This window comes from Pseudorca crassidens, chromosome 5 (genome assembly GCF_039906515.1).
Source record: "Pseudorca crassidens isolate mPseCra1 chromosome 5, mPseCra1.hap1, whole genome shotgun sequence".
NCBI classification, from domain to species: domain Eukaryota; kingdom Metazoa; phylum Chordata; class Mammalia; order Artiodactyla; family Delphinidae; genus Pseudorca; species Pseudorca crassidens.
Window position 1 is genome coordinate 71182549 of NC_090300.1, and position 13635 is coordinate 71196183.

Sequence of the window (13635 nt, forward strand, 5' to 3'; positions counted from 1 at the left end):
TGATGGTATGACCAGGTTTGACTTCTATCACTGTTTTCCAGGCTAGTTGCTTCACTCAACCATCACTGTGACTACCTTAGGTCAGGCCCTCATCAGGGCTCTCAGGGACCATTGTATTAGCCTCCTCACTGATCTCTCTGGTTCCAATCTCTGTTTCTTGTAAGCACTCTCCCTCCAACCACATCAGGCTACTAACCATCCCACTCTGGGTACAGTGGAAAGGAAGGTTGGGAAAGAGGATGAATGAGGTCAACATATACAGTGTGAATTTTATCATTAAGTAAATTGGGTACAATAACATGAGCAACAAAACTAGGGAAATCATGCAGGATAAAGACAGGCCACCTTGGAGTGAGGGAGGGATAGATTGGGAGTTTGGGATTGACATGTACACACTGCTATATTTAAAATTGATAACCAACAAGAACCTACTGTATAGCACAGGAAACTCTGCTCAATATTCTATAATAACCTAAATGGGAAAAGAATTTGAAAAAGAATAGATACATGTACATGTATAACTGAATCCCTTTGCTCTACACCTGAAATTAACACAACATTGTTAATCAACTATACTCCAATATAAAATAAAAATTAAAAAAAAACAAAACAAGCAAATAAAAAGCCCTCAAAAGAAAGGCCACCTGTCCAGAGTTAAGATAAAAACCAAATCTAACACTTAAGTGCTTGTCATTTTAATGACTGCTCCATTCACCCTCAAGGCTTATCTTAGCTACAGGGGTTTTCATTGCCAGACACAATGAAGATGGTTAACTTTCTGTCCTACCCTGACACTCTAGTGTCTGTGTGACCTTTTTTTCACCCACCAGGTGACTATTAGGAATGCCATAGTCCTTATAGTAGTAAGTAAAATATGCACATAATAAGGGTAAGAGGCATCTCTTTTCTTCTGCAGAATCCATGATATTAAATGGAGAATGCAATTAGAACTCCATTTGAGATACTTCATTGGTTCAGTAAGTTTTCTTGGTAGTACAAGCACCAAAGGTTCCAGCCGAAAATCTCAGTCATTTCTACACCTGAGTGAAGAATCATTTTATCTTTCCCTTCTGGGAGGGACATCTTCTTTGAATAAATTTTAGGAGGACAACACTGGGATGTTTAACCTTCCAGTCGAGCAGAACAAATCCCTCAATCAAAGGAATGCAGAAACCAAATAAACTGTGAGTCCATCTTTCTGACCACCATAGCATATTTTTGTTTCAAATGAGTTCCAAAACTTGAATTAAAATGAATTTTTGAAAACCAAGCTGACAAGTTCTGAGCATTTGTGTCTTCATCTATGAATTGCAGATAATGATATATACCTGACAAGTTGTTATGAAGACTAAACAAGGTAACATTGTAAAATTCTTAGCAAAGTCCTTAGCACATAGTGGATTTTCAGTGGACATCAGTGTCCTTCCTCTGTTCTCAAGTACTAACTATTGGTAAAAGGCAATACTTTTTGATGTTGTTATTGGTAGCCTCTACCTTTATTTCTATCTTGTCCATCTCTATCTCTATCATCTCTGGGTTACCTTTAATGAAAAGTCTTTTAATTTATTCACTTTCACCAACTTACATTTTATTCTCTACTCTCCACCTCCCATCTGCAGAGTAAAATATGATTTGTGCAAATGAAAAGGCTGCCTTGGGCTTCCCTGGTGGCGCAGTGGTTGGGGGTCTGCCTGCCGATGCGGGGGGCACGCGCTCGTGCCCCGGTCTGGGAAGATCCCACATGCCGTGGAGCGGCTGGGCCCGTGAGCCATGGCCGCTGAGCCTGCGCGTCTGGAGCCTGTGCTCCGCAACGCGAGAGGCTGCGGCGGTGGGGGGCCCGCGTACCGCAAAAAAAAAAGAAAGAAAGAAAAGGCTGCCTTGATTAAGCAAGATGTCTACATAAATTCTGAAGGTCACGTCAGAAGTAAACACTTACCTATTTTGTTTCTACAATGTATCTCACTTTTTTTCTACAATATATCTCATTTCATTTCTACAATGTATCTCATTTATAAGAAAGAATGCACAAACATGGTCTTTCAAATCCAGTGGTGGCTACTTTTGAATTCTCAAATAATAGAATCAGTAATTTCTTTAAGGGTGCATATTTTGTTTGGTTTTATTTGTACAGAAGTTTGACTTGTTTTTTTGTTTGTTTGAATGTTTCTGCTCAGTGATTGCAGTGGCCTGTAGATATCAATTTTTGGAAGATAAATCTGATTGTGTGATCTGCATTGAGGTTTAGCACTATAATTGTGTGCTTGATTTAACATCAGCTAGGATGATTGCTAACACCAGCAGTTTTCAGGTAAATATGAACAGCTTTGCCCCAAAGACGCAAGCCTTGTACTTACCTCTGAACCTAATAGGACGTTCAGAAAGTTGGTAAGAAACCTCTGGCAACTAGTTTTCTATTTCTCTTTTGTCTTGTGGTACCCATTTATATTAAGGACAATAATGAGGCATGTATCCTATGCATGTAGAATTTCAAGCAATCATATTTGCTTATTTGCTATCAGACTTTCTTCCTTTGCACATTGGAACCCATTTCTCCTTTTTAAATGGTAGTGATTTTGTGTTCTTTTTTGGTCATTCTTCTCTCTCAAAATTCTTTTACTTCTCCCACAACCCTCCATCAAAATCTACTTTCAGGAAAAGATCTGATTCCAGTCCTTTTTACCAGTGTAAGACATTGCCAGTTTCTTTTCTTTTCCTGTTACTCTTTGTAGCTGGTTCAGACTGCCTTCATGTAATGGAAGGAGGAGGTACCAGTTGTAAAGAAAATGTTCAGGCATCTGGACTAAATGAATGGGCTCCCATTCACTGTGACTGTTCAAGCAGAAGATAGGAAGCTGTTTGTCAAAGGAGGGGCATGCATACGTTTTGAATGACCTTTCAGACTTAAGTCCTCTGTTTATTTGTAGTGCAGCAAAAAACAGCAACAGCAAAACCAAACAAAAAACAAAACCTCCAAAATAACAACAGCAAGACTAAACAAAACAAATGTATAAACACACAGGCCCGGAAAGGTGAGAACCTGGGCTGCTCTTGTCCCCTTTCCTCCTTTTTCTAATGGAATAAGACCCATCCATTCCTGAGAGTTACAGGGGCTGTAACATAGACCTATTTCCCCAGCCTTACCAACCACACAAGACTCTTTTCAAGCATAACACTTTTTTTGTATGTGACAGAAAAGGCTGGGCTTCATGTACATCAACTTTCAGCTCCTTCTGGGGAGATGAGAAATCCCTGGCTACTCATCAGTGGTTTAAAGAATATCTGCTTTCAAACCAGTATTCCAGTTTCAGAATGATGAATAGTAAAAAACCTTTTAATGTAGTATATAGCACATGTAAAAGTATCTTCATGTCCATGAACTTGCTTTACCTTCCCTACATCCTTGTTAGTTGTATGATTCCCATTTTATAGATGAGAGGTGGAGACTAGGGAAAATGAAGTGGCCAGATGAAGATCCCATAAGTGATAGAGCAAGAAAGATGGACCACCACACTCCTGCGTTAGCTGGGTTCTGATTCTTTCCCCAAGTATATACAGTGTAGATGAGGGGTAACTGATAAGCCCAGCTCCATCTTTAGTCATGGTTTGTCAGACTCCTAGAAGTAGTTTGATATAGGAGGGCAAGGTGGGAGCTGTTGAGAGGAAACTTGAAAAGGACTTATGGGCCTTGTGTATCATGTTTAAGAACTTCGATTCTATCCCTTAGGTGATCCGGAGGCTCTGATGGGTGAGGCTCTGTATTTATATTTTATGAAGATCACTGAAAGTCCACAATCCCTTATCCAAAACGCTTGCATCAGCTGAGAATTTTTCATATTTTGGAAATGTAAAACAATGCATATGTTGTTTATTTTATGCCCCAAGTGGAGGTCTGGGACTACCCACCCTAATCAAACATATTAATCTCTTTTCAGGGAAACATGTGATATTAAAAATAGAATAAATCGTCATCTGGTTCAGATCTGGTTTTACCGCAAAGTGAGTTTGCACCACGGCTGCAATTTTCAGAGCTTTGTTGAATTTGAAATTGTGGATCAGGGTCTGTGGCCCGTACATGTTTGAAATGTGGAGGATCAATAAATGGGTGGGAGTTTAGGTGACACCTTAGATACTTATGCAATATCCATGAAGGTCTGATCCAGTGGCATGCTGGAGCTGGTTCACACTTGCTCATAAGAGGTGAATGGTAGGATTTCAGGAATTTTGACAGTCAGTTGTTAATTCTTAAATTTAAATTAAATAGTTTTACAAGTTATTATTATATGTAAAATTAAATAAAATTAGTTTCACCCCCAAATAAATTTTTTTTGTATTTTATTTTATTTATTATTATTATTTTAAACATCTTTATTGGAGTATAAGTGCTTTACAATGGTGTGTTAGTTTCTGCTGTATAACAAAGTGAATCAGCTATATGTATACATATATCCCCATATCCCCTCCCTCTTGGGTCTCCCTCCCTCCCTCCCTATCCCACCCCCCTAGGTGGACACAAAGCACTGAGCTGATCTCCCTGTGCCATGCAGCTGCTTCCCACTGGCTATCTATTTTACATTTGGTAGTGTATATATGTCCATGCCACTCTCTCACTTCGTCCCAGCTTACCCTTCCCCCTCCCTGTGTCCTCAAGTCCATTCTCTAAATCTGTATCTTTATTCCTGTCCTGCCACTAGGTTCTTCAGAACCTTTTTTTTTTTCTTTTAGATTCCATATATATGTGTTAGCATATGGTATTTGTTTTTCTCTTTATGACTTACTTCACTCTGTATGACAGATTCTAGGTCCATCCACCTCACTACAAAATAACCCAATTTCGTTTCTTTTTATGGCTGAGTAATATTCCATTGTATATATATGCCACATCTTCTTTATCCATTCATCTGTCAGTGGACACTTAGGTTGCTTTCACATCCTGGATATTGTAAATAGAGCTGCAATGAACATTGTGGTACATGACTCTTTTTGAATTATGGTTTTCTCAGGGTATATGCCCAGTAGTGGGATTGCTGGGTCGTATGGTAGTTCTATTTTTAGTTTTTTGTTTGTTTGTTTGTTTGTGGTATGCAGGCCTCTCACTGTTGTGGCCCCTCCCGTTGCGGAGCACAGGCTCCGGACGTGCAGGCTCAGCAGCCATGGCTCACGGGCCCAGCCTCCCTGTGGCATGTGGGATCTTCCTGGACCAGGACACGAACCCACGTCCCCTGCATCGGCAGGAGGACTCTCAACCACTGCGCCACCAGGGAAGCCCTATTTTTAGTTTTCTAAGGAACCTCCATACTGTTCTCCATAGTGGCTGTATCAATTTACATTCACACCAACAGTGCAAGAGGGTTCCCTTTTCTCCGCACACTCCCCAGCATTTATTGTTTGTAGATTTTTTGATGATGGTCATTCTGACTGGTGTGAGGTGATACCTCACTGTAGTTTTGATTTGCATTTTTCTAATGGTTAGTGATGTTGAGCATCCTTTCATGTGTTTGTTGGCAATATGTACATCTTCTTTGGAGAAACATCTATTTAGGTCTTCTGCCCATTTTTGAATTATTTTTTGTGTGTTTTTGATATTGAGCTGGACGAGCTGTTTGTAAATTTTGGAGATTAATCCTTTTTAAGTTGCTTCATTTGCAAAAATTTTCTGCCATTCTAAGGGTTGTCTTTTTGTCTTGTTTGTGGTTTCCTTTGCTGTGCAAAAGCTTTTAAGTTTCATTAGGTCCCATTTATTTTTGTTTTGATTTCCATTTCTCTAGGAGGTGGGGCAAAAAGGATCTTGCTGTGATTTATGTCATTGAGCGTTCTGCCTATGTTTTCCTCTAGGAGTTTGATAGTGTCTGGCCTTACATTTAGGTCTTTAATCCATTTTGAGTTTATTTTTGTGTATGGTGTTAGGGACTGTTCTAATTTCATTCTTTTACAGGTAGCTGTCCAGTTTTCCCTGCACCATTCATTGAAGAGGCTGTCTTTTCTCCATTGTATAGTTTTGCCTCCTTTATCAAAGATAATGTGACTGTATGTTCATGGGTTTATCTCTGGGCTTTTTATCCTGTTCCATTGATCTATATTTCTGTTTTTGTGCCAGTACCATACTGTCTTGATTACTGTAGCTTTGTAGTATAGTCTGAAGTCCAGGAGCCTGATTCCTCCAGCTCCATTTTTCTTTCTCAAGATTGCTTTGGCTATTTCGGGTCTTTTTTGTTTCCATACAAATTGTGAAATTTTTTCTTCTGGTTCTGTGAAAAATGCCATTGGTAGTTTGATAGGGATTGCATTGAATCTGTAGATTGCTTTGGGTAGTATAGTCACTTTCACAATGTTGATTTTTCCAATCCACGAACATGGTATATCTCTCGATCTGTTTGTACCATCTTTAATTTCTTTCATCAGTTTCCTATAGTTTTCTGCATACAGGTCTTTTGTCTCCTTAGGTAAGTTTATTCCTAGGTATTTTATTCTTTTTGTTGCAGTGGTAAATGGAAGTGTTTCCTTACTTTCTCTATCAGATTTTTCATCACTAGTGTATAGGAATGCAAGAGATTTCTGTGCATTAATTTTGTATCCTGCTACTTTACCAAATTCATTGATAAGCTCTACTAGTTTTCTGGTAGCATCTTTAGGATTTTCCATGTATAGTATCATGTCATCTGCAAACAGTGACAGTTTTATTTCCTCTTTTCCAATTTGGATTCCTTTTATTTCTCCTTCTCTGATTGCTGTAACTAAAACTTCCAAAACTATGTTGAATAATAGTGGTAAGAGTGGGCAACCTTGTCTTGTTCCTGATCTTAGTGGAAATGCTTTCAGTTTTTCACCATTGAGAATGATGTTGGCTGTGGGTTTGTCATATATAGCCTTTATTATGTTGAGGTAAGTTCCTTCTATGCCTACTTTCTGGAGGGTTTTTATCATAAATGGGTGTTGAATTTTGTCGAAAGCTTTTTCTGCATCAATTGAGATGATCATATGGTTTTTCTCCTTCAATTCATTAATATGGGTTATCACATTGATTGATTTGTGTGTATTGAAGAATACTTGCATTCCTGGGATAAACCCCACTTGATCATGGTGTATGATCCTTTTAATGTGCTGTTGGATTCTGTTTGCTAGTATTTTGTTGAGGATTTTTGCATCTATGTTCATCAGTGATATTGGCCTGTAGTTTTCTTTTTTTGTGACATCTTTGTATGGTTTTGGTATCAGGGTGATGGTGGCCTTGTAGAATAAGTTTGGGAGTGTTCCTCCTTCTGTTATATTTTGGAAGAGTTTGAGAATCATAGGTGTTAGCTCTTCTCTGAATATTTGATAGAATTTGCCTGTGAAGCCATCTGGTCCTGGGCTTTTGTGTGTTGGAAGATTTTTAATCACAGTTTCAATTTCAGTGTTTGAGACTAGTCTGTTTATATTTTCGATTTCTTCCTGGTTCAGTCTCAGAAGGTTGTGCTTTTCTAAGAATTTGTCCATTTCTTCCAGGTTGTCCATTTTATTGGCATATAGTTGCTTGCAGTAATCTCTCATGATACTTTGTGTTTCTGCAGTGTCAGTTGTTACTTCTCCTTTTTCATTTCTAATTTTATTGATTTGAGTCTTCTCCCTTTATTTCTTGATGAGTCTGGCTAATGCTTTATCAATTTTGTTTATCTTCTCAAAGAACTATCGTTTAGATTTATTGATATTTGCTATTGTTTCCTTCATTTCTTTTTCATTTATTTCTGATCTGATCTTTATGAATTCTTTCCTTCTGCTAACTTTGGGGTTTTTTTGGTTCTTCCTTCTGTAATCGCTTTAGGTGTAAGGTTAGGTTGTTTGTTTGAGATTTTTCTTATTTCTTTAGGTAGGATTGTATTGCTATAAACTTCCCTCTTAGAAATGCTTTTGCTGCATCCCATAGGTTTTGGGTCATCGTGTTTTCATTGTCATTTGTTTCTAGGTATTTTTTGATTTCCTGTTTGATTTCTTCAGTGATCTCTTCGTTATTTAGTAGTGTATTGTTTAGCCTCCATGTGTTTGTATTTGTTACAGATCTTTTCCTGTACTTGATATCTAGTCTCATAGCATTGTGGTCGGAAAAGATACTTGATACAATTTCAATTTTCTTAAATGTACCAAGCCTTGATGTGTGACCCAAGATATGATCTATCCTGGAGAATGTTCCATGTGCACTTGAGAAGAAAATGTATTCTGTTGTTTTTGGATGGAATGTCCTATAAATATCAATTAAGTCCATCTTGTTTAATGTATCATTTAAAGCTTGTATTTCCTTATTTATTTTCATTTTGGATGATCTTTCCATTGGTGAAAGTGAGGTGTTAAAGTCCCCTACTCTTATTGTGTTACTGTCAATTCCCCCTTTTATGGCTGTTAGCATTTGCCTTATGTATTGAGGTGCTCCTATGTTGGGTGCATAAATATTTAAAATTGTTATATCTTCTTTTTTATTGATCCCTTGATCATTATGTATTGTCCTTCTTTGTCTCTTGTAATAGTGTTCATTTTAAAGTGTATTTTGTCTGATATGAGAATTGCTACTCCAGCTTTCTTTTGATTTCCATTTGTATGGAATATCTTTTTCCATCCCCTCACTCTCAGTCTGTTTATGTCCCTAGGTCTGAAGTGGGTCTCTTGTAGACAGCATATATATGGGTCTTGTTTTTGTATCCATTCAGCCAGTCTATGTCTTTTGTTTGGAGCATTTAATCCATTTTCATTTAAGGTAGTTATTGATATGTATGTTCCTATTTGCATTTTCTTAATTGTTTTCGGTTTGTTATTATAGGTCTTTTCCTTCTCTTGTGTTTCCTGCCTAGAGAAGTTCCTTTAGCATTTGTTGTAAAGCTGGTTTGGTGGTGGTGAATTCTCTTAGCTTTTTCTTGTCTGTAAAGGTTTTAATTTCTCCATCAAATCTGAATGGGATCCTTGCTGGGTCGAGTACTCTTAGTTTTAGGTTTTTCCCTTTCATCACTTTAAATATGTCCTGCCACTCCCTTCTGGCTTGCAGAGTTCCTGCTGAAAAATCAGCTGTTAACCTTATGGGGATTCCCTTGTATGTTATTTGTTGTTTTTCCCTTTGTACTTCTAATATTTTTTCTTTGTATTTAATTTTTGATAGTTTGATTAATATGTGTCTTGGTGTGGTTCTTCTTGGATTTAGCCTGGATGGGAGTCTCCGCACTTCCTTGACTTGATTGAGTCTTTCCTTTCCCATATTAGGGAAGTTTTTGGACTATAATCTCTTCAAATATATTCTCAGTCCCCTTTTTTTTCTCTTCTTCTTCTGGGACCCCTATAATTTGAATGTTGGTGCATTTAATGTTGTCCCAGAGGTCTCTGAGACTGTCCTCAATTTTTTTCATTCTTTTTTCTTTATTCTGCTCTGCCATAGTTATTTTCACTATTTTGTCTTCCAGGTCATTTATCCGCTCTTCTGCCTCAGTTATTCTGCTATTGATTCCTTCTAGAGAATTTTTAATTTAATTTATTGTGTTGTTCATCATTGTTTGTTTGCTCTTCAGTTCTTCTAGATCCTTGTTAAACATTTCTTGAATTTTCTCCATTCTATTTCCAAGATTTTGGGTCATCTTTACTATCATTACTCTGAATTCTTTTTCAGGTAGACTGCCTATTTCCTCTTCATTTGTTTGGTTTGGTGGGTTTTTACCTTTCACCCCAAATAAATTTAAAACAAAGGTAATATACTCAAAATGCCTCATCCTCTGATGATTTTACTTCACTTTGTTGTTATGTATGCTCTGGGGGTTATTTTTGCCTATTCTATTTGTGTGGTGGAAATAATACAGGACAGTGTGTTCCTGCCCCTTTCTACCACCTGGATGTTCAGTGATATCAGGTTGGTAGCTTGGAATTGGCCCTGGTGGCAGCAATTATCCCGTGAAAATAAGCCAACTAGAGGTCAGAGTTTGATTTATTGTTTTGTTTATTGTCTAAACTTAAGAAAGTAATAGAGTATATGTTAACAATGCAGATTAAGTTTAAAAGTGAGTCGTGTCTGTGGCTATAATATTGTCATAGCACAAAAAGTTTGAGGAAATATTCTTCCAGAATTCAAAAACTATTATCCAATTTAGCAAAAAGTCACCTTTTTCATTGGTGAATGGATGAAGTCTGTACAGGTGGCTGAGGAAAGATGAACGCCAAGCAGAGGTTGCAGGGTTGCAGAGCGTCTGTGTTCTGGCTGGGGCAGAGGCCATTGGCTGTTCTCGCATCAACCTGCTGACTCCCAGCCTAAGCTGGATATTCCAAAAGGCCTCTTCTTCCTCTGTATCCCTCTAGTGCTCTCTACTGCAAAATCGTAACATGGGGGCACACTTGAAAGCAGAAGTGCTTAAGAGAATCTGATGTTTATCATAGAGCATATACTGAAGTGTGCATTAGGAACTGAGAAGCAGTAAGTTGATAACTGACATAGCTGGGCTTTGTGGATCTTTGTGTTTAATCATCTAGGAGGAAGGAGTTCAGGGTAATGCTTGGGCTTTGGCCTGGCAAACTGATGGGCTGTCTGTGCCACAATTCTAAGTTAAGAAGGACATGGTAACTCTACCTTATTGAGAAACCACCATATGCCAAACATTGGAGGAGAAACTGTGCACACAGTCTCACTTAATCCTCCCAACAGTCTTGTCATTCACTTTTTACAGAACTTGTTGTATAAAGTTGTGGGGAAAAAAATGTGCCTGAGGTATCCATCGTGCCTCCTCATAGTGGTATTGAATAGATGGTTCTACGTATGTGTACAGATGCCCTCTTCATTAGTTTTCAAAAGGGACAGTAATCCTGACGTATTTATATAGGCCTGACTTCTATAGGTGCTAAGGGCATGAAATAACATTAAGTCAGTCAAAGCATTTTCCAAGGGATATCACCCAAACTAGTGCAGATTAAATTCTTTGACATGTTCTAAATTTAGACAGATATATCATTCAGCAGATTAGAAAAATGAGTTTGAAGGCACTTGGGTAGCGAATACAAGGAGGATGGACAGAGAGACCAAAAGGAGAACTGGAGAGATGCTATCAGCTCCAGCGAGATCCCAGTTAGCTGAAACCATTAAGAATACCCTAAGGTATTCTTAAAGTGTACTATATACACTAATATGTATAAAATAGGTAATTAATAAGAACCTGCTATATAAAAAATAAATAAGTAAAATAAAATTTAAAAATTCAAAATTCAAAAAAAAAGAATACCGTAAGGAGACTTCAAGTGAGACTCAGGCTTCCAGCCCAGCCCAGCCCATTTAGGAATTTTATAACTTTATAGCTGTAAAGACAGGATGATGTTTATCTCCTCCTCGTACTGTCTTTCTTGGCCCTCTGGGAAAGGACTTTTACAATAAATAGTGCCTACGCTTTTAGAAGTGATCCATTAAGCCAGTACCAAGGAGAACATCTTGACACTCTGTGGAGTCTCAGAAAAGTGCGATACGATGGCAATGACGTGGCTCTTCAGTCAAATGTACTCAAGATGTCTTTGTCTGCGGTGGTTAAGGAGGCGGGAGGAGATGAGATCTTCCCTCCACACACATTAGTGTGAAGTGGTGGTGAGGGTTGTTGTTCTCATTCCCCTTATTCCTGAAGGAGAGGACTTGCCTCTAGTGGCTGGGATCAAGTAACTCTTGCTCTTCATCTTCATGGCAAATACTTTCAGCATGTTTCATTGCCTACCTCTCCTGAAACCCACCTAGGTTTTTATCCTCAGACTTTGGTGAAATCCGACTAATTATCTGTGTTGGACATAAAGACAGTAGAATGAAAGTGAGGTCAAGGAAGCAGCCTGGTGTCATAGAAAGAGTCCTGAATTTGGAATCAGAAGACTTGGGTTTGATTCCTGGCTCTGCTACTTATTATCAGTGTAGCTAGGTGAACTTGAGTGGGCTTTCCATTTTGTTTTTCTAAATTAGTGAATTTGTTTTAATACAGTCTTTAATCCATTAGAAATCCACTGCTCTTGAAAGAAGCACAGCTACTATTAATGTTTGGTATATATCATTCCAGCTTTTCTCCATGCAATCTTCTGTCAAAGATTGTTATAATATTAATAGATAACATTTACTGAGCACTTAAACTGTACCTTGCGATAAGTGCTTTCCATGCATTTGCCGTTATATTTGTATAATTTATATAATTTTGATGATCTCTAAATGGCATTTTTCTTAGGGATTTTTCCTCGTATTTTTCTTGGTTATCTTGTAGTTTTTGTAAAGTATTAGACAGTTACTTTTAAACTGTCAGTGGCTACACAAATGTAAAGGTTTATATTATCTTTTTAGAATTGAAGCACCAAGTAAGGGAGAGTTACCAGTGGGCCAGAGTAACATTCCACAACTGGAAAGAGAAATGAAAATGTATAAAGCATTCCCCACTTATTTTTTGATAAAAAATAGTAGGTAATATTCCTGTAGCACTTTATAGTTTAAAAATTACTCTTCTTCATTTAATTCAATCTTCAGAGCAATTGTCTGAGGCAGGAAACATGAACTCCAATTTGCAGATGAGGAAATCAAAGCTCAGAAAAGTAACACATACAAAATAGATAAACAACAAAGACCTACTGTATAGCACAGGGAACTATACTCAATATCTTGTAATAACCTATAATGGAAGAGAATGTGAAAAAAGAATATATATGTATATATATGTATATGTATGTATTGTATAACTAAATCACTTTACTGTACACCTGAAACTAACACATTATAAATCAACTATATTTCAATAAAAATTTTTGAAAAAGAAGAGTAACACAGCTCTAAAGTAGCAGAGACAGGGCTCCAATGCATTATTCTGCCCTGACTTTTGCTAAAATGATCTTTTGCTACTGTGCCCAGATTCCATGTGTGCCCCTTCTCAGACTGTAACCCAATGGTTAAACTCAGAATTCTGTTTCTTGGGCTTGGTGGGGTAAGTGGAATTGTGCAGGGCATCTCTGCTTAATTTAGAATGATTTCCCAGAAGAAAGAACTGTCCTAGATGTTTAAATAAAAAGAAAGGCATCCGGGAAGCGAAGCAATGTTGAGGCAGAGGAGACCAAACGATTTCCCAGGCACAGGGTGCCACTGGAGTTCACTGGTCCCCAAAGCAATGCCTGTGTTTGCTTTCACACCTGCACTCATGTTTGATCCTCAAACAGACCCAGGGAAGAAGGCAAGAAGGAACTATTGGTTTTATTTTCTGATTGAAGAAACCCAGAGATTAAACGACTTATCTAAGGGCAACCACTTATTAAGGGTCACAGGACAGCTTGACTTCCCGGGACCTCTCTCTCAGCCCAGTTGTCTTCTCACTGTACTGCTCTTGCTGCCTTTTGTGATTTTTTTTCATCTCCCAACACAGCCATCACCACGGTTTAAATTGGTTAAATGATCTTTGTGCCTGTGTCTGGTTTCTTCATTGATTGTCTGTTGTTTTCAGGGAGGAGGACAGTGATTCGTTGGGCAGGTTCAGAGACCTTTTCCTCTTTTCCTCTCCAGATCTTTCTGGCCTTGTGTTGTCCATTTGACTTTATTTAGTCTTTTCCCAGAATCAACTAAAAAGTCAGATACTTGTAGGGAATGGTGGCTGCCGTTGATGGGCTAAGGTCAATCATACTTTATCTTGTCACAGTATAATT

At 38.0% G+C, this 13635-nt stretch overlaps 1 protein-coding gene across 1 annotated transcript in view; it reads left to right on the forward strand.

Annotated features, from left to right (window-relative positions):
- TPRG1 (tumor protein p63 regulated 1) overlaps positions 1–13635 on the forward strand; it is a 183544-nt gene that overhangs the window by 82019 nt on the left and 87890 nt on the right. The gene's annotated exons all lie outside the window — the stretch shown is intronic.